The sequence below is a fragment of the Bombus impatiens genome, unplaced genomic scaffold, assembly GCF_000188095.3.
Source record: "Bombus impatiens unplaced genomic scaffold, BIMP_2.2 scf_0525, whole genome shotgun sequence".
NCBI lineage: Eukaryota > Metazoa > Arthropoda > Insecta > Hymenoptera > Apidae > Bombus > Bombus impatiens.
The window spans coordinates 555,100-574,549 of NT_176944.1; the positions used below are offsets into that span (position 1 = coordinate 555,100).

Here is a 19,450-nt window from a genome sequence, read left to right on the forward strand (position 1 = left end):
GCGGGTGTGGTAACGTTGGCGAGAGCGAGTTGATTTCGCGAAAGCCGTTGAACTATTGGACCGACTCACTTGTCGCAATATCTCGCCGCTTCGTGAAATCTCATCCATCTTTCGCATCTACTTTCCAACCATCGTTCTCGATGACACTCTTTAGTACTTTGGCCAAAGTGGAAATCTTCTAACTTGACTTGTTCGTTCATCTTTTTCTTTGGTTCTTTTTTAGCATTTTCGAAATTTTTAATTCTTTATGCCTACAGTATTCAAATATCAATCCTGCTACAGCCTTTCGGTTTATTTAAGACCGAAGAATATTTTTCGAACATTAACAAATATTTACGCAGTTCAAACGAAACATGATAAAATTGTTATTGGTATACTTGACTCTTCTGATATCGATTTTATGTCAAACATGTTCTCGAAACATTACAAATATCTTTTGTTTGTTAAAATGAGAACAAAATTGAAATATGAAAATCCAAGGATTAGAATGATTAAAGGAATGTGTAGTATTAACGAGATGAAAATTATTAAAGTAACTTATATATATTTTGGTATCAATTAAGTTCAGTAATTTTTCGTATTCAGTCAATTTTCTATTAAATCTCGAACAAATAATTCAATATCTTAAATTCCTTAAAACCTTGTTCACAGCATCTTATAATAATTTTTCTTTTCCAAAGGCTACTGTAGAACATCCATTTTCTATTACTCTCGCGTCTCTCGTCCTCGTTATTCTGCATTTTAAGTCGCTTTTTATTTAAACAAAACAACTAGGAGCAGCTGGCTTCTTTCATAAAAGAAGTACTTTGAATAAAGATCATGTTCATCGCTTTGCTACACGGGTGGTCCAAGGAATCCGGAAGCGAACCGACCATTTATCTTGCAAATTCTTTAGGGTAGGAAGGCGAGGGGTTGACGAACGAAGAACGTCATGTAACAAGCAATGCGTGGTAAATGGATTTGCTGAGGAAGCACTACGTGACATTGATAATTCGCCATGAAGAACGAAGCAGGAAACGCAACTGAGCAACGGGATTAAATGGCCGACCGAGTTCATCCGGATCGTTCGCGGAACGCTTCTATCGGTAGGTCGTGACGTTCGACGAACAAACAGGAAACGACGACGGCAAATCACTGTTATCAGTCATTAACAACGCCGTCAATAGAGCTATTTGTAACTGACTAGTCTCCATTGACTCGTATCTCGATCTTTTTTCAACGACGAACGTACACGTTTGTAGATCGAAGAACTTGCGTTGTATTCGCATCATTTCTTAAATTGAATTATTATGATCCGTAATATCGACAAAACAAGATAGGAGGAAGTGGAATTCTTAATTTGTCGACTTTTTCTTTTAAATAGTAATATATTCTGTGGTTGATGTTAATTCTGATTGTAATTAAGTCGACACTTTTAAGATTCTCTAGGTTCGTCCAGATTCCTTGATGCTTTTAGGATTTATCCACCATATAGGAATTTGTAATTTGCTTCAGCTATGTGAATGTATTTTCATGAAATAGAAAGTTTAAAGTTCGCAGAGTGACACAAGAATACAAAGTTCAAGGCTTTCATTTTGCTTGAAATTCCAGGAAATTACAACGGAATGGAATAAATTAGAGAAAAGTAAATGTATTTAATCATGCCTAATATTAACAATCGCGTTATAAACGCTCAAGCTGATCAAATATAAACGCTTAAACTGTCATAGAATCCTTTTGTACTCCGTTTTAAACGCCAAATGAACGTGAAAATGAAACCGTGTGGAAAACTCACGACGTTAAAAATCATACCGCATACACGTCACGGTTCAACCTATATATCCCTTTACAGCATAGACCATGAAGCAACGATAAAGTGATTAACCGGCATCACCAAGTGTCTCATTACAAACAGCCCTATGTCACTAAAAATTTCGTCACTGGAAAGCGATTCACCTGGCGAATTCAGTGTTGCAACGCGATAAAGTTATTACGAGCCGGGCACGATCGAGATTTACAATTCGGCGTTTTTCAGAGCACGCTGGAGGTGAAATTGCAGTCTGCATAATAGCCATGGTGCTGGTGGAGCTCGGTACGGCGACAACTCGTAAAATAATTTGACCTTTTCACCAGATTCGCCTCGATCAGTGTCAACGAAAGCAGAGTCCCGCGACATCACCGTCGGAATGCGATGTCGACATTTTCATTAGCGGATGATTTTACCTTAATTCGACCCTTCAATCTGTCGATTCGTAAATCCACGATTTTTTCGTCGTTGCGGGAGAACTGTCATCTTCCAATATTTATTTCTTCAAAATAATACGATTATACCGTGAATATTTTTACAAGTGCATATTTTTATCAATTAGATTAGTGGAATTTTTAGAAATAATTATTTCAATACTTAAGTATTGCTTTTTTTATATATTCCTGATTACTCTTAATACTTTTCAGAAATTATCATCTATTGCGTAATATGGAAATATTTTACCTTATCTTTCTCTATCTACTTTCTAAACCGATATAGAAATGCTTTTTTTCGAATGTTTGTTATATTTTTCATTCCGTAACGTTGCTTCAGGCTTCAATGATAAAGTCTAAAGAATTAGAGAAAATAATTCGTTGGTAAAAAATTAAAAGATTCTTTAATCTATAACGTTCTTCATTTTACAAGCATAAATCTCTTAATTTATATTATAAATCAAGATCCCCTATTTTGAAAATCCTCCACGACTTTCTTATGCAAATATTTTTTCTTTTTTCTAAACAAATGTTTCTGTTCTAAAATTCAACCCTAAATGAATTTCTACTCAATTAGAATAAAATAAACTTCGCACCTAAAGGTAAATAGGTGTGTATTCGCAAACTTGATGGAGTATTAATAACGTTCTCCGAGTTATACGTTAATACCTGCATTGTTTGCCAACGTTGGTCGCTATCAATAATGTCGTGCTAAGTCCACAGATACGTGAATATCGTTTAATGTCGTTGTTGCAGTAAATAGCGTCACGCTGATACTGATGTTCCATCGCTTATTAGCCCTACGGACCGTTTGCTAATGTTTTTGGGTATTGATCTTGTTTGCGCGAATCGCAGGTGGCGATACGCTATTTGATCGGAAAAGTGTACGCAAACAGTGGATCGAGTATTGCTTGGTCGCGGAATTATCAGTCGATCTCGATGGAATCAGAACGGCGAGCTTGTGAAATGGATCGATGAGACAAATTCTTGTTATTTCGTATTAGATTGCGTAATAAATTCATTTATGCGAGATCGATGTAATCAGCAATATTATGTATCGTTTTGTTGTATTATCTTTCGCATGTGAATTAAAAAGTTCAATCGATTAAGTGTTTACTTGATCGTTCCAACGTCCTTCTATGAAATATTTATGTATTTTTATGTTCTTTAAATTATTTAATGACTCGTAAAAAAGACATAAAATAAATGTTACATTTAAGGCAAATTAATGGAAGATAAAGTATCGAGTTTATTAAAACCTAAAATTCATAGAATATAAAATTCTACCTTAAAAGTCACGCCAACTCTCTCAATTCCTTCGTAAGAAAATTGCAAATAGAACATTTTTCCTCTAATCGGAAACACTTCTCGCTCTGCAAGCAATTTCTTCACCAATAAGAAAGAAATTTTTGTTAAATTAATAAGATAGACATTCCAGTCTATAGACAACCATATCGAAATAAAATTACCTCGTCGTTGAACGAAGTCTGAATTTTCCGCGAACGGTTACGCAACCCAGTCAAAATCGTTGCGGAGGCCGAAACGACGCTTGAACTTTTCACAATCTGGCTGCTTGCTATTCACTCGGTGAAATACACGCAAACACCGTGCCCGCATCGTCGCATTATAATTCGCGCACGAACGACCGATGGATCCGCGCCCGTCCATCCCACTCATTAATATTCCGCATCACGAGCATACACACGTATTCGCGAGAGCAGATGCGCTTCACGCCAATTACGCCGCGCGTTATTGCCATCGTGTTTCGTTCTCGTTTCACGCGAACCCGTTTAAGATGCGAACTTGCTGAACTCTTCGTCATTAAAATTGGCGATATCGATAAAACGAGGAGTTACGTTATGCTCGATCGAGTGTATATATAATTTGCAGATTGTAGGTATACAATATATTCCGTTTAAGAAATGGTTTTTTTAGAATTTCTTGTTGAATTTAATTTCCTGTCTTTTCTTATTCGACTTAATGAAATGAGACGAATTTCATTTTCGCAGCGTAGTGATTTAACAATTAATAACAGCAGTGAACTAGTAAGTGAACGTCTTTAAAAAATTTCTTCTAGTTGAAACAGAAAATTCAAAATTCTGAGAAAATAAAGTCTTCTGCTGAAACAGAGTGCCCTTGCATAATAATTTGCCTCTATTTTCTTACCTTTCAGATCCTCTTTTCGTTTCGTAAGTGTCTTTTTCTTTGCAACGATCTGTGTCCTTATTTTCCTGTTACCATCTTATTCATTATCTTACTAATTACCGTATTCATTCATCTTACGACCTTCTTTTTATTTTGTAAGACTAGCGTTCAGCTTTCCAACCATTTTTCCGTTTTGTAGAATTATAATGTCCTTTCGTATCGGCTATATTTCAAACTTACGTTTATCCTCTGTTGTATCTCTAAATCCTTCGTTTATCTCTAACCATTAACAGCAAGTAGCAGAGCAATAAAAATACTTTGGGGAAGAACTAGAAACAGCCAGAGTTTCGTTGCACGCGCTATCAAATGAACGAAATCATGAAACGACACGATGCACAAACGTTTTTTTTGCAATCGTAAAATCCATAAAATGCCACATGATCCTACTCGTTGTACCATGGAATCATTGTTTCGCGATTCGTCTGAATCCTCGAGGATGAAATAACCAATTACGGTCAAGCTTCGAGCAACGATCCGACGCGAGCACGTTTCGCTCGCCACTTTATCACACGGCTTCTTCGCGAGTTAATAATCCACCGCGTGGAGCGAATAAAACGCTCCCGTGGCAGCCCTTTAATCTTTACCTTGCCGCGTTCGACCCTTCGGACGCAATAATTCCGACGCGTCACGTCGACCGGGAATATCGCTTCGACAACCGCGAAACACCGCCCCCGTAAACTCTGCAAATTGTATTTTAATAGACACTGTTGCTCGGTAGGCTCATTGGATACGGGAGACTGATTTATAAGCCAGGAATATTGCGTCGCCGAACGATTTCCCCGAGAATCATTCGCCCGCAATAATTTCGATGGCGAAGGAGAATTACTAGGTTCGTCTTTTATTGACTGTTGAATTTGTTTTTATAATGTTTCTTTTATAGTGATTACAGTGATATCTGATTTTTAGTGGTTTAAAGGTGATATTTTGAAAGTTGGGATAGCCAGTTGCAGGATTGACTGTCTTGTAATAAGTAATGTATTAGGTTGTCCGAGAAGCTTCTTTCGTTTCATAAGGTGATAATAGATGAACAACAATTTCTGTTTTATATTATTTTATTGATTTAGGTGTGATCCATTTCGTTCTATTTCTATTATTATGTTCGTGCATAATTCAATAATTTAATATTAAACAAAAAACATTGTGCGTCTATCATTTCCTTATAAAATGAAAGAAACATTTTGGACAACCTAATATTTGAGAAGCATTAATAGCTAGAATTATATTAATCTTGGGTTACATTAGGTTTATTTACGCTGTGTTTTTTTTATTTATTCCAAGGTGCAATTAATTCTTTTACCGATTTATAGCCTGATTATCGGAATTTAATCGTCATTCTAACAGATTGGACAAGAAATTTCATTGGTTGCATAATTACAAGTTTCACTGTAACAAGTTACATTCTTTCATTGTACACTATCCATTCGCACGAACATATGTCTAGACGTTATTGCTTATAATATTCAATAAAACAAATGTCACATCATCGATTAAGGAAATCGATCGGGGATCGGTTCCGTATAGTACAGATTAAATAACAAAGGAAGAAACTATAAAAAATGATCACATTTTGATCCAAAAATTTCTGTTTCTGTCTTTAATATTAATATTTGTTATACAGTCCACAATAAACAATTTTCCTTATATGGAAACAACAAACTTATTACATTATCTAAAAAATTCGTTTTAAAAATTAATATAAAAACTCTTTAATGTAATTCGTTTAAAAAATTAATACCTTACTATTTGATTATTTACGTTCGCTTTATCCACTACACTGTCTATCTTCTCGGAGTTTAATTCATCATCTCATCAAATACTTTCTTTGAAACTATTTTTCTTCCTTGTCGCTTTTTATATACAACAATCTCGCTCTATCCTTGACTGTTTCATAAAGAATACAGAAATCTCGCTGAAAGTCGAACTCACACCTACCAATATTACATCACGCTGCCAATATTTTCTTAGTTTACTATAGCTCTTCACGTTTGTACGTTAGCCCAGTTGGCATTGGTCGAGGCGAAAGCAGGCCCATCGATCGAAGGTCTATCCGCTCGATTCACGAGTTGGTCATGGTTCGCGTTATCCGATGCCAAGTCGCTGGCCGATCGTCGCAAAGAGAAGCCTCGTTCCGGAATATCAGGCTTCCGAGCGACTCGTTGCCAGTCACAGCGCGACAATTCCTCTTAAGTCGATCGTCATCGAGCTTTTGGCAAGGCCGTTCGACGACGTGCCCTTGCCTTTTCGTCTCTCGTCCCCAAAAATAGCCGCAGAGACACGACAAACGCTATGCTCGCGCTATTTATCATCGAGTATAAATTTGGAAACGTCCGGGCCCTCCGCAACGTCGTAGGCTCGTTAGGGAAACGCGTCATTCTATTGCTTCATTGGTTATTGATGCTGTCTTTTGGGAGAACGTTTCGAGTATTCTTCGGTTAATAAGGAAACGATTATGAAAGGTTTCAGGTTACAAGAATTAGTTTCGCGGAGTTCGTGGAGAATGGTATGCGGTGAATTGAGTGGATATTTGACACTTGAGTTTACATTTAAAAGTATTAAACCTTGTTTAAAAAATGTGCATTTTGCATAGAAGGGATTTGGGGTTTAAATTTTTGGAAACCGGCTTAAGGTCTATTCTAGTGCTGAGTATTGTTTAATATAAATTTTCTAGATAAGAGATTTGTATCACTGTGGGTTAAATGGGAAGGTATTATAATATCCTGTTGAATAAATATTTTGTATAAGTATAGAGAGTCTAAGGTTTTGAGAAATTGTGTTAAGAACGTTTCATTGCTGAGTATTGTTTGGTGCAAATTCTTTAAGTAAGGAATGTAGATCACTTTGTTTCGAATGAGTGTTTAAAAATTGAATTAAAAATATTCTATGTGTACATATTTCTTGATGACAATTTCCTAATAAAGAATTTCGATTACTTTGGTTTGACAATGTATGAGAGAAATGGCTACTTGGAAATACATCAATAAATTTTCTTGTATCATAAGATTCACATAGAATGTTAAACTCCCAAGAAATCTGCCCAAAAACCTGACATCTCCATTTAGAAATGAATGTTTAGAAATTATCGAATTAAAAGATTGATATTATTATTAGCTTTTGCAGAGGGGAGTTGGCAAAAGATGCAAATGTTATCTACGTTCTTTTACACTTTTTACTTGAAAACGTTTGATACAAACGGTAATCGGTATATAATTTACGATCGTACGTTAATATCTTCGAACATCAAGGAGATACGAAGATGTCTTCCATTCAGTTTGGGAACAACTGAAAGGATCGTTACGGTGGAATGCGACGTTGAACGTGTTTTGACGACGCATGGGATGTTGATGGGATTCGGAATGATTAATTGCCGTATTAATGGATGCGTTGAGAATTAATGAAGCTTTCGGAATCAATTTCCGCGCTCGTGGCAACGCGTTGAATGCTGCCACATGGGATACGTTCAGTTTTGAGCTAAGTAATACTCGTGCAACAACGTTTTATCCGAATTACTGCATTCAATCGTAGAACGTTCCGACCACATTCGCGAACACTTTTATTTCATACGGACGCACGAAAATGAAATAATAATCGTCCAAACTAAAAATCGCTCTTCAGAGTCTTTAAAAATAAAATTCAAAGATAAAAAGATTCGATAAAGTTTGAAAATTTGTACGACGTTAGCTAGATTTACAGAAATATCGTTTTATACCGGTGAACATAATAGTTTACGCAGATGAATGTTCAACGGTGTGGCACTGCATGCGACGCAAGAGATCAATAAACACTTAGGACTTCTGCCAAGTTTGTCACTTGTCAGTTTGGTACACGAAATCATCACCAGAATCAGAGATGAGATTCAGTCACTGTGTACCTAATTTCAACCAAACTGAGACTCTGTACTAAATACACTATCTTTGAAAATAATTGATAATCGCTAACAATATTAATAGACTAACAGGATACAATTTATTGGTTATAAGCTCTACTACTTATCATTTTATAATCCTCTTATCAAAGATAATCACATGCCTTGTATGATAACTTGCAGAATTTACTATAAAATTTAATTTCATTCCTTGCTAAACGTATTACTATTATAAAATAGAATTTATGCATAATAGCTTGTAACTTGTGGCTCATAAAATTGTACTAATGACATTACTTCAGTTACGCAAGAGGGTCACAAAGGATCGCGAGTTCACCAAATTATTGTACAAAGACCTCACGAACTACTCGTACTTTCTGCTCTACACACCAATACGCCTGCAGCGTGCAAGAAATTATTTCCCGTTGGTCTGATTCTCGCAGAGGCGTGGTAATATCGCGGATCCGGCTGGTCCTTGCGATGAAACGCACGGAGACTCGCGCGACAAGAACCGTCCAGACGCCATTAAGCGCGCACAATCGTCGAATCCCTGGTCGTTATAGTAATTATTAGCGAGCGCGTGCATTCTCGCGACCACATTAGAGTGTGCAAAATCGCCGTTCCACGGCCGCAATGTGGCCGCCCATTCTCGCGCATGCATCTCCGTTACCATTTAATTGAATTAATCTTCCGAGACTGAGTACGGGAAACCGCTTCTGCATCGTCTTCTCTCGCACCGATTCTCTGCTAACGGTGCTCCATCACGTCGAAATTTTGCAATTTTCACGTGTTTCGATGTTGAAATTGTATAGTCTGTTTGGAGGAGAAATTAAAGCTTTGTTTTTTTGTTGATAGAATTTTGAAAGAAATTCCCAAGTCCCTTTGAACTTTGTTATAAATTCTAAAATAATTAATTGGAATACATTGTACCAATATATAGCAACTACAAAAGGTATTTGCATATTATGATATTTATTATAGCATTCACGTATTGATTAATCAGATTCAAGTATAGCAAGTTTCGTGTTACGTAGTAGTACTTTCGTATAAATCATTCAACTTCATTTCGCTTGTATCAAACTGTTTCACTTAATATTGGTATTTAATTTCCTCGCCAGTTTCCATAAGATTGCATGAGTTTTATAAATGGTACTATAAATTACTGTCAGATTTTAGTCGCACTTTTCTATCGAATACACTCAAAATATTTTCAAAAAGACGAATTAAGATATTACGGGGTTAACATGAAGTTGTTCAATTTATTACGTTTCCACAACTTCGTCTAACAATTTCTATTACATTTTCACCTATATTTTCTCGCACGGATCTACAATACTGATCGATGAACCCTTTCCTGATAGTAATCTGTCGCGTTCCATACGAAATCATCGTGTGTCTTAATATCTACGAAATCATATCCACTTTATTTTATTCCGCGGTATGATAAAAACTAATCAAAGTTGATGTCCTTCGATGCAATCGCGCGATAACCAACATAATCTATAAATACCTGCAAGTCCTATATTCCAAATCAGATCGACCTATTTTCCATTTGAGCGCGACAATGCACGTCGATAAGAGCTTATGATTGTAATCTGTGCCGCCATCAAGGACCGATTTCCACGTAAACAAATCAAGCTCTCGTACACTGTTTAATACGACGTAATCGTCCCGATCGGATCATCGGCGTAATGAAAGTCTTTTTTCATTACGTGGAAGCGACGTCCTTTTATCTGGCTCCATCGTATCAGGATGAAGTGGCGGCCATCAAATCAAATTGCATTATCGATCGCGAAGGGGCTGGAATCGGTCAGTTTTATTAGGCGACGTCGTAAAGCTCCGAGATACGGGAGACGTGAAACCATGCCAACCGGATGAGGACTAAGTTAATCGTCGAACCATTATAACCTGACACGCGAATAAGCATTTGCCAACAATATTAATGAACATGGTTCGCTCTGCTCTACCTCGATACGATCATTTGTCTTCCCTGTACCGTTGTTTAATTTAAAAAATGAACTATATCGTTTATCTCTTTCGTATCAAACGGTATCAGTGACTAAACGATACATTATCAAAACTATTAAATTACAATTCAAACACATCGTATCAATATATAATATATTCGCTAAAGATTAATTTTAAAGACCAAAGAGTGTATGTTTATTAATTTAATGTATTCATCTCACAATCAGATCTCTTTAAATTCTATTATAAATTATTGATAAAATAATTGTTTCGAAGATATTGTATGGATATATTTTCTGAAAGCGGAAAAGCTGCTCTTAAAATATTTTACCCTTCTGTTACTTGAAAGTAAATTCTCGAATCTTGATGAACCGTATCCTTTAGCTGAAACAAATTTCTGTAATCAAAGCAGGATACACTTTGCTAAAATTCTTCATAAATTACGCATATCTATTAATAGGAATTATTTGAAATAAAACTCTCAAATTTCCTTAAAGGCTATTATTTTGAGTCAAACAAGTTCTAGAGCCAAAATAAATAAAACAAATAAACTACAGAATTTTATTAGCCTTTTATGTAAGACTCTTAAATTTAACTTACCTGAAACTTTACCTCTAACTCAACTACTAACTTTACCTCAAACTTAATAAAGCCAAATCAAAATACTCGCTTAAAACGCGTCATGAGCTACAGAAATCTATTTTGTACCAATTGTAGTTAAATTCTCGAACCTCCAAACAAGTTTCTAAAACCGATAATCCCCATTTCTAATTTCTACGGACCAAGAAAGGAGAAAGAAAGGGAGAGAGGGGAAAAATCTTGTGAAAAAGCGTAAGACCAAAGGAAAGCTATCGTTGACCAATTACCAGAGGGACGGTGTATCGGTGTAATTCTCGGTGGTTAGTGTATTTACCCTCAGCTTAAACTGCGATTTACAACATTTGGGTCCGGTCTCGAGGGCGAATCGATACAGCGACTTCGGTAATTGTGCCGATCGATTTCCCAGTGTTCACCGTTGGCTAAGCGCGCCTCTCCGTGTGCCGTAAGGAGCTTAACCGTCGAGCTAGTGTAACATTATCAAATTAATCCTTTCGGTAAGCGAGCGCCGCCGCAGAATTTCCAATTCTCGCTCGAAGCATCGTCGAACACAAACGGTTCGGGCCAACCGTGGCGAATAATTCTGGCCCCCGGCCAGTCCTGCATTGCCAAGGATCGCATTTTATATGCTCACTTTGCGCGTTTCTCGACGTAGCCTGTTATGAAGAGGCCGGAAATCGGTGCTTTGGCAAGTTTTGTTTGTTCGGTAAATTGAAGTAACGCCGATTATGGGAAGAGTGTTTAGGATGCCCCCGTAATTTTTAGTTTCGTCATATGGACCAAGATTTTATCGTTTCTAAAGACTTGATTACCTTTCAGGATAATTAGAATCATCACACAGAGCATCGATTATTGGAATATCAATTAGTAGGACATTTTAAGGGGCAGGAAGTGAAAAAAGTCGTAAAATATCATCCAAATGTGTTTGTTTCAATTTGATAGTAATACTTATTAGGAAGTTAACTTAGAATAGTTTGTATCGTGATTAATTTTAATAATCAAACTTCAATACTACCAGCAATTTATATTATTACTCGTTAGATTAACAAAAATGAAAAATGGAGAACGCTAATAAATTTTACTGTAAGTAAAATCTCTACCGTAGTTCTACAATAAAGTAACTACAATAAAGTAGAAACTAAGAGTAGTGAAAGAGATTCAATTTGTATTAAATATGTTCCAATATTTAAATTCATACACAGCAAGTGTCTTAATACTTATGGTATTATACTTATCTATGAAACTATTACCTACAAAGTCGCTCAGTAACCATGGATCAAAGTTAAAAAAATCCTTCGTATTTGTCACAACCTTACAACATCATTGAACCCATCACACCTATGTTTTCTTGCCGGATTATCATTTTTCACTATCGGGGACATGCAAGCAAACAGGGCTCGACCGATAACACGACGTTTGTCCAAAGACAATAACAACGTTACGATTGACTATATTCACTCACGACGAAGAAACTCGTCCCCATTATTCTGTTCTAGATAAAAAACCGACAACAGCCGGAACAATAAGCGTTGTTTCCGGTGGAAAGTCGTGGGGGTCACTCGTGACCAAGTGGCAGAACATTATCGGCGATCTTCGTGTCACGACGGCCCCGGTTACTTATGAATCCTATGTTCGCGTGTAACCTGAAGAATAGAACGAGGGGGAAAGCGAGCCGCCTTCTTCGACGAAGATGCGTTCGAAAGATAGAAAATCGCCCGAGGCCTTCCAACAGTGCACAACGATGCTTCGTCGCCAGGGAATTGCATTACGAATGAACGACCTTTTGAATGTAATTGCTGGAAGAGCTTCGTCTTGTCAATGGCAGACGGGGTGATGTATGATCGTTTCTCAATGGCTCATTGTTGTAGTAAGATGGAATCGTATGGGCGTCATTTTGAAAGTCCTTAAATATTTATGTACGTACGTCGTGATAGATTTAGACATACAGTTTGTATAGAATAGCCTGTAGTCTCCGTATACTAAAATATACAGAATTGGATTATTAGTATAGTATACCGAAAAGTATAGAATTAATATATTAGTGTAGCCTACATTCTCTATAGATACATTAAAAAACGAAGAATCGAATTATTAGAAAATTATTCATCGATAGATGTTAATCAAAAATTAAAATGTTATTTGTTAAAAATTAATAGATGTTTTGATTTAGATAACTAGCGATCGTTGGATATAAATTAGTTTAGTTAGCTAGTTTGAGCAATAAAGTTGAAAAATTGTGTGAAGAAATTTGTAATATATAGTTTTATATCAAGTTTCATTTAACTGGTAAATCATAACCAAATAACAGATTTGTAAATTAAATTCAGTTCGATCAGAATTAATTCATTGGTCTTGTAATTTCCAGAGATGCTCAGAAATCGTTAGAAGATACTAATTCGTTCTGGCATCGATTAATTCAGGCGAACGATTAATCCTGGGGACCAACGTCGTCATGTCATAAACTATAGACGAGCGGAAATCGGCGTGGAAAGCGCACCCAGGAAACGATCCTGGTTGCGGCGCACGATCACGGTCGTCCAGCAGCGCAATTACTTAATGGACTATGAAAATCGATCCGCATCGGGGCTGCTTCGAAACACGCACTCACGGCTAATAAAACCAACGGTTACTTGGCTTTCGACGTCTAGGGATGCGGATTGATTGCATTACGCGCAGTGTGATGATATCTGCCGTTATGAAGTACCAAGAAGTATAGAAACCCGCACAATGCGCTATAAGTAGACAGTGTAAAAAATATAAAATAGTAAAAAGATGCACAAGAAATACAAGAGTCCAAGCAATGTTGAAAAGGGAGAAGAAAAGTGCAGCGGAAAAGTGAAATAGATAAATAAAAAAGAAAGTAAAAGAACAAGAAGAAGTAAAAAAATTAATAGAGAAACATAGTATCATAGGAGTTAGAACTGATATGAAAAAAAGGAAAGCGAACAAGGATTCAAGCAATCAAGAAAGAATATCAAAGAGATCTGTGTGTTTCGAATAATAATAAAAAAACGAATAGCAGCAAACAAAATTAGAAAAGAACGGACAAAACAGAAATAGAAGATAGAATACTGAAAAAGGAAAAAGGGAGAATCTGTTGAAAATAGGGAGAAATCAAAGGGGATCGGAAAAATAGGTTACACGAAGGGGGGCGGAACGAGGGAACGAGGAAAATTCTGAATGTTCGGACACGTGCAAACGCGAATAGACGTAGCGGGCATCGATCCATAATTCATGGTACGATTGTGTGGCGAATAATCAGCGAGCCGGGGCGGGGTCACGCGATGCATAAAATCCACGTGAAAAAGATGCGCATGCATCTCTATGGTTACGTGAATTGTGAGCGTGGCTTGTGTACAACGTTGAGAGAAATGGAGGTAAACAATATCGTAACGGATATCGAGGGTCTCACGACGGAATTTCGCAGGAAATTGCCGAGAAGCCGGAAGAAATTGCGGTGAAATCACGAGCTCGGTCAAGAATCGGGAGACCGGTTTACCAACGTCGATTGCTCAAGATAGCCAAAAGGCAATCAGAGTTGCTTTACACGTTACCGATAGGGGATGTGTTAGTGGAAATATGCCGAATTTGTGCACGTGCTTTCCTCTTCGTCCGTTTTCAAAGCGATGTCAAAACTTCGCTTCGGGGCAATACTGCACGAGGTTTAGGAAATGATAGCACGAGGCATGTTAAATGGTACTTTAGAGATTCGCGGTTGGACATTTGGAGGAATGGATTTTGCACATTCGGACGACGTTAAATGACTGATGTAATGACTCTTCTTTGACGTGTATCTGGAGGGATTGTATATAATATACGCAACTGAAAAGCTGTTTAAATTTTATAATTTGAACAGGATACCTTTTGTATAATAATTATTGGATAAAAGGAAGTAAGAGATAATTGTTATTAAACTATTATGTAAGCTTTTACTTTATTCAATTTTTTAAGCTAATTTCAGTCATATCTCATTCCGTATTGGTTTATTCAATCACGCTATGGCAACTGAAATATATCTTATACCTCATTTTGAATTAATCTTCCAAAACGATTAAATTATTTCATTCCAAAAGAAACTTCATGACGAATCATCCTCTAGCTTTACTTTTAAACGTACCTTTTAAAAAACTACAAAACAACTTATGAGCGGAGTTACTTTCCACGAAATCCTAATTCTTCGGAAATCTTCCTCGTCGTCACTTTCTACAGTGGCATCCGCTTTAACAGCGAAGATCCGTGTACAGAGAAGGAGAGAGAAAGATACAGAGAGGACGAGTAGATGAAAAAGCGGGCCAGAGGCACGAAAAAGGCGTATCGAGGCCGTGGCACGGGTGTGCTGGGGCTGAATCTCCCGCTGGCCCGGCCCAGAATCCCAGAACAACGCGTTACCGACGTCCTGGGACATTTCCCGGATTTTTCAATCGATATTGCGACGAGTCCCGTGACGTCACGGGAGTAGCCGTGACGCCTACGTGGCGGCCACGCACGCGCGCTGTCTCACTGGGTTAATAGGTTAGGTTATCGATCAGCGAGACATCCGACAACACACAGACCACCCCTCGATTCAATTCGACCCACCCTTGGCACACCGACTGGCCCACCAACCCACCATCCTTTAACCATCCCTATGACCCAGCGTCCTACGCAGCTCCACCTTTCCCTTCCAACGTGGAAGGGCGAGTATTTCTTCCCTTTCGTCCGCTCGCGATGGCTTCTTCGATCGCCCCCTAGATTCTCTATGCACCCTTTGTTCGAATATTTATGTTACACAGGAATATTTGGACGTTGTACGTGCACGTAGTACACTGGAGAGAAATTAGGGTATGACATTAGGGAATTGGGTTCTGGACTGAATTTTGTATCGTTCTGATGTTCCCAACGCACCCTTTGTTTGAAAATTTATGTTGGAAGGGGTGACTTTTGATCGAAGAAAACTGAGCAGTTTTTTTTAAAAAGCCCTAATAATGATATGTATATAGTATATGTATATACGAATAGACACTACTTAATTAAAAATTGCATAAGTTGTGTACTTTGGTACAAAGACGCTATTTGAATATTTATCAGATGTGTTACATGTCTGCAGTTTAAATTATAATATAGCGGAAGAAATTTCTCCTATTCAAGACTACAGTAGGTCACGAAAAGAATCTCATTTGAAATGATAAACTTCAGACGGGTGCGTACATGCTTCAGGACATATGAAAAATTTGCTTATTTTCACATTCATTTCATTTTATTTAAATATGAAGCGTATAATTTTGATACTTCTTATGTTGTTGCAATATCTTGTATACGATCCTTTATTTTTTGAAACATATATGCGATAAACATTCAAATAATGTTTTTGTATCAAAGTACACACGTTATAAAACTTTCAATTAAGTAGCGTCCGTAAATAAGTCTGTAAGTCTATGGCAAATATTAAAAAAAAAGGCTTTAAGATTTCATGTTCATCATTATTCACTGAGAAGAGTAAAAAAAAGTCAACATAAATTTCAAAATCAATTCTTCCAATATTATATCATATTTGTGAACACTATATCAGTTCTAATTAATGTGAAATAGCAATTAAATTGAATAGTGAGTTGAATTTCGTATTAATGTTCTCTCTGCTCCCTTTGTTTGCACATTTATGTTAAAGGGTTGTTTGCAGCATCACAGTTTAATATTTTGTATGCACCCCTTATTAGAATTAATTGTGTTAAGAGAATATTGAGAAATTGTACGCGAGTATAGTCGATTGGGGAAAATTAATTTGATTGGGGTATTAGGAAATGAAATTGCTAGTGCTTTTATTGGCTTATTGTGATATCGGGACTTAAGGTCGTTAAATAAACAACATTGATCGTTCGGTGATCACAGCCTGCGTCTTCCTGCTGTTTTCTTCTTGTTTACGACTATTGCCTGCCCAGCGCGCTTCTAAAATATATGTACGAGCGCAAGGGAATTGAAATAGGTTCAGCAGAATGATAGTACAAAATGGTGTATGCTTCGCGGTTTCAATATACCCTTCAGAGATTGCAAAAATATGTATTTAATCGCAAAATTAAATAAAAATACAGTTTTAAAGGAATGTTAACGTTGTTCTACAAATAAATATTAAAACGAGATTTCTATTTCTCCCTTGTGGATTTCTTATGAGTTCACTCTATTTGCACCATAATTCAGACATTAAAATTCTGAATCGGTCAAAGAAGTGAATATTTGAACAATAGACCAACTAAACCAATCAAAAGATGTGGTATCAGATTTTTTGTTTTTGCCATTACTAAGAACATGCAAATGTTTTTGGTAATATTAACGTTTATTTTTACTAACCTAGGAACATAATTACATATACTACTTTTGTTATATCGCTTTAATTCTTTAATTTACTATGTATAACACATTGAGTTAGATATAATAATAAATGTGGCCAGTACTAGCGTTAAACAAATTCTGCGATAATCATCGTAGATTAAGAACAGAATTTATTTCTATATGTGTTACATGTTTGAAAATATTTTTAATATAATACTAAGGCGTACCTTCCATCAACACTTCCCTCTACAAATTCAACAAAAACTAATTTTACGTGTTATTTCCGATAAAGGGAAGAATACAGAATTTCACATAGAAAAGGATAAAAATCGATCACCATTTTCACCCTCCAGATCCAGTCACTTACTGAATCGTGCCTCGTTGAATCTCAATCCCAAACAAACCTTCGCGCGAATAGCCAGAAAATTCGATTCCTTGGAGAAACAACGGTAGAACGTAGACGAGGCGATTGGTTAAGTATCGATGGGCTACGATAATTCAGTGGCCGTCCATATGATCGTAAAACGATACTTATTGCTACTCGAATCCGTCCAATAAAAGCGTAATAATGACGTGATGGTTGCGTTTCCTTTTCGTTTCGCCGTAAACAATTACCGAAACGAAATTTACGAGCTCGATAAAAGAGCTAGTAAGAAAGATGAAGTCGACACGGCGAATTCGTGCAGCTGCGAGAGACGTTTCTCGTCGGTTTACTTTTCAGTATCCGAACGTATCACGAAATAATAACTGGCCGAAATGGTGTAATGGGCTTTGATATACGGTATCAAAGGTTCGTAAAAGGTACCGGCGAGAAAAATGCCCCACGATTCGAGCTAAAAGAAGGGTTCTTTCCTTTGAATCATGAGGCGTACACGTATGGTTTTTGTTGACCCATGGTGGAGATATTTTTTGGGTCTGTTGATTTTCATGTCACACGAAAAAAAAAAAATCGATTGGACGTTGTACTTACCTAATGCTTTTATTACTATCTATTCTGATTTATTACCATAATGTATTACGCAAAAGAAAGAATATAATGAGATATTGTACACAAATGTTATTAGGGATAGACCATAGGCTATGAGACAAACGATAAAGAGGGAATAAAAATTTGTGGTAAAGGTAATTCTTGCGGAAAAGACGCGTTTTATCAACGTGAAGTTACGACATAATATATTTAACGAAGCTTTCTCGCTGTCAATATTTGAATCTGCAATCCTTTCTTCAGCTATGGTGGAAAACGCAGAAAGAACTTCTAGAACGTTATTTGTACCGCTAAAAAGTGATCGTATTTTTAAAAGAAGGAAAAACGCAATGTTAAAGTAACACCACGGAGTAGCGTAATTTATTTCTCTCGGCGAAAAAGAAAAGTAGGCCACAGAGAATCGTTCGATATTATCAACGCTCTGCTATTTGCCTTTATTAAAGGGAATTTATTAATTTTTTCCTAAAAATATAGAAGCTTTGAGTGAAGAACGAAGTATAATAATTATACTGTGCATATTAAAAAATACCAGGAAGAGTATGAGCGATAATCAATACAAGAAGAAGAAATACAAATTAACATCTATTTGTTAATGTTAATGAACATTACTATTATACATAATTGTCAATGTTAATAAACTATTATTTCAAGCATCGAATTTAAAAGCAAAAGGAATCTAAGTAAAACGACTTAGCGAATCTTCTGACGATACTATGAAATCTCCATCGCCGAGGCAAATTTCTGAGAAACAGTATAAAATATCTCGTTATGCATATTAGATTTAAGACCATAATTGGTTAGTATTTTTTTTTACTTGAAGTCTGATATTCCTTCGAATTATGATATAAGAAATATACAATTTCATTTGAAAAAAACAAATTTGACTTTGAAAAAGGAAAAGTCGATACTCCATTCTTCGTCATCCGTGAAACCATGAAATTTTCGTATACAAAAACTGTTTTGCCAGACACATAATTTAGCTATTTAAGGCGCGCGAGCTACATGAATCATCCCGCATACACATACAATTCACTTACGCTTCTCAAATGCATTAAGAAGACGAAAGAATAAAATGTATGGAGAAATGTTGAGAGATTCTAATTTATTGACTAGAATCTATATTTCACATAATTATAATAATACTGTAGAACTGTCTACGTTCTAAACATTTATGAATGAAAGTCCATATCTCGATTCACATATCAAAAATGTACCAAACCATGTCTCCAATTGACTTCATTCAATCGAACGAGAAATCAAAAAATTATTCCAATTCGACCCCCCCCCCCTCAAAAAAAAAAAATCTTGAT

General features: G+C 36.5%; 1 long non-coding RNA gene across 3 annotated transcripts in view; it reads left to right on the top strand.

Annotated features, from left to right (window-relative positions):
• The window catches only part of LOC117151905, a 119,735-nt gene extending 104,845 nt beyond the window's left edge, over nucleotides 1-14,890 (top strand). For 2 of the 3 annotated variants that reach the window (XR_004462066.1, XR_004462065.1), the window contains exons 2-3: nucleotides 12,349-12,682; nucleotides 13,218-14,890. This is a non-coding gene — a long non-coding RNA (uncharacterized LOC117151905). Of the gene's footprint in view, nucleotides 1-12,081; nucleotides 12,683-13,217 lie in introns of those variants that run through there. The other variant, XR_004462064.1, reaches the window with a different exon arrangement.
• Nucleotides 14,891-19,450: the final 4,560 nt, after the last annotated feature.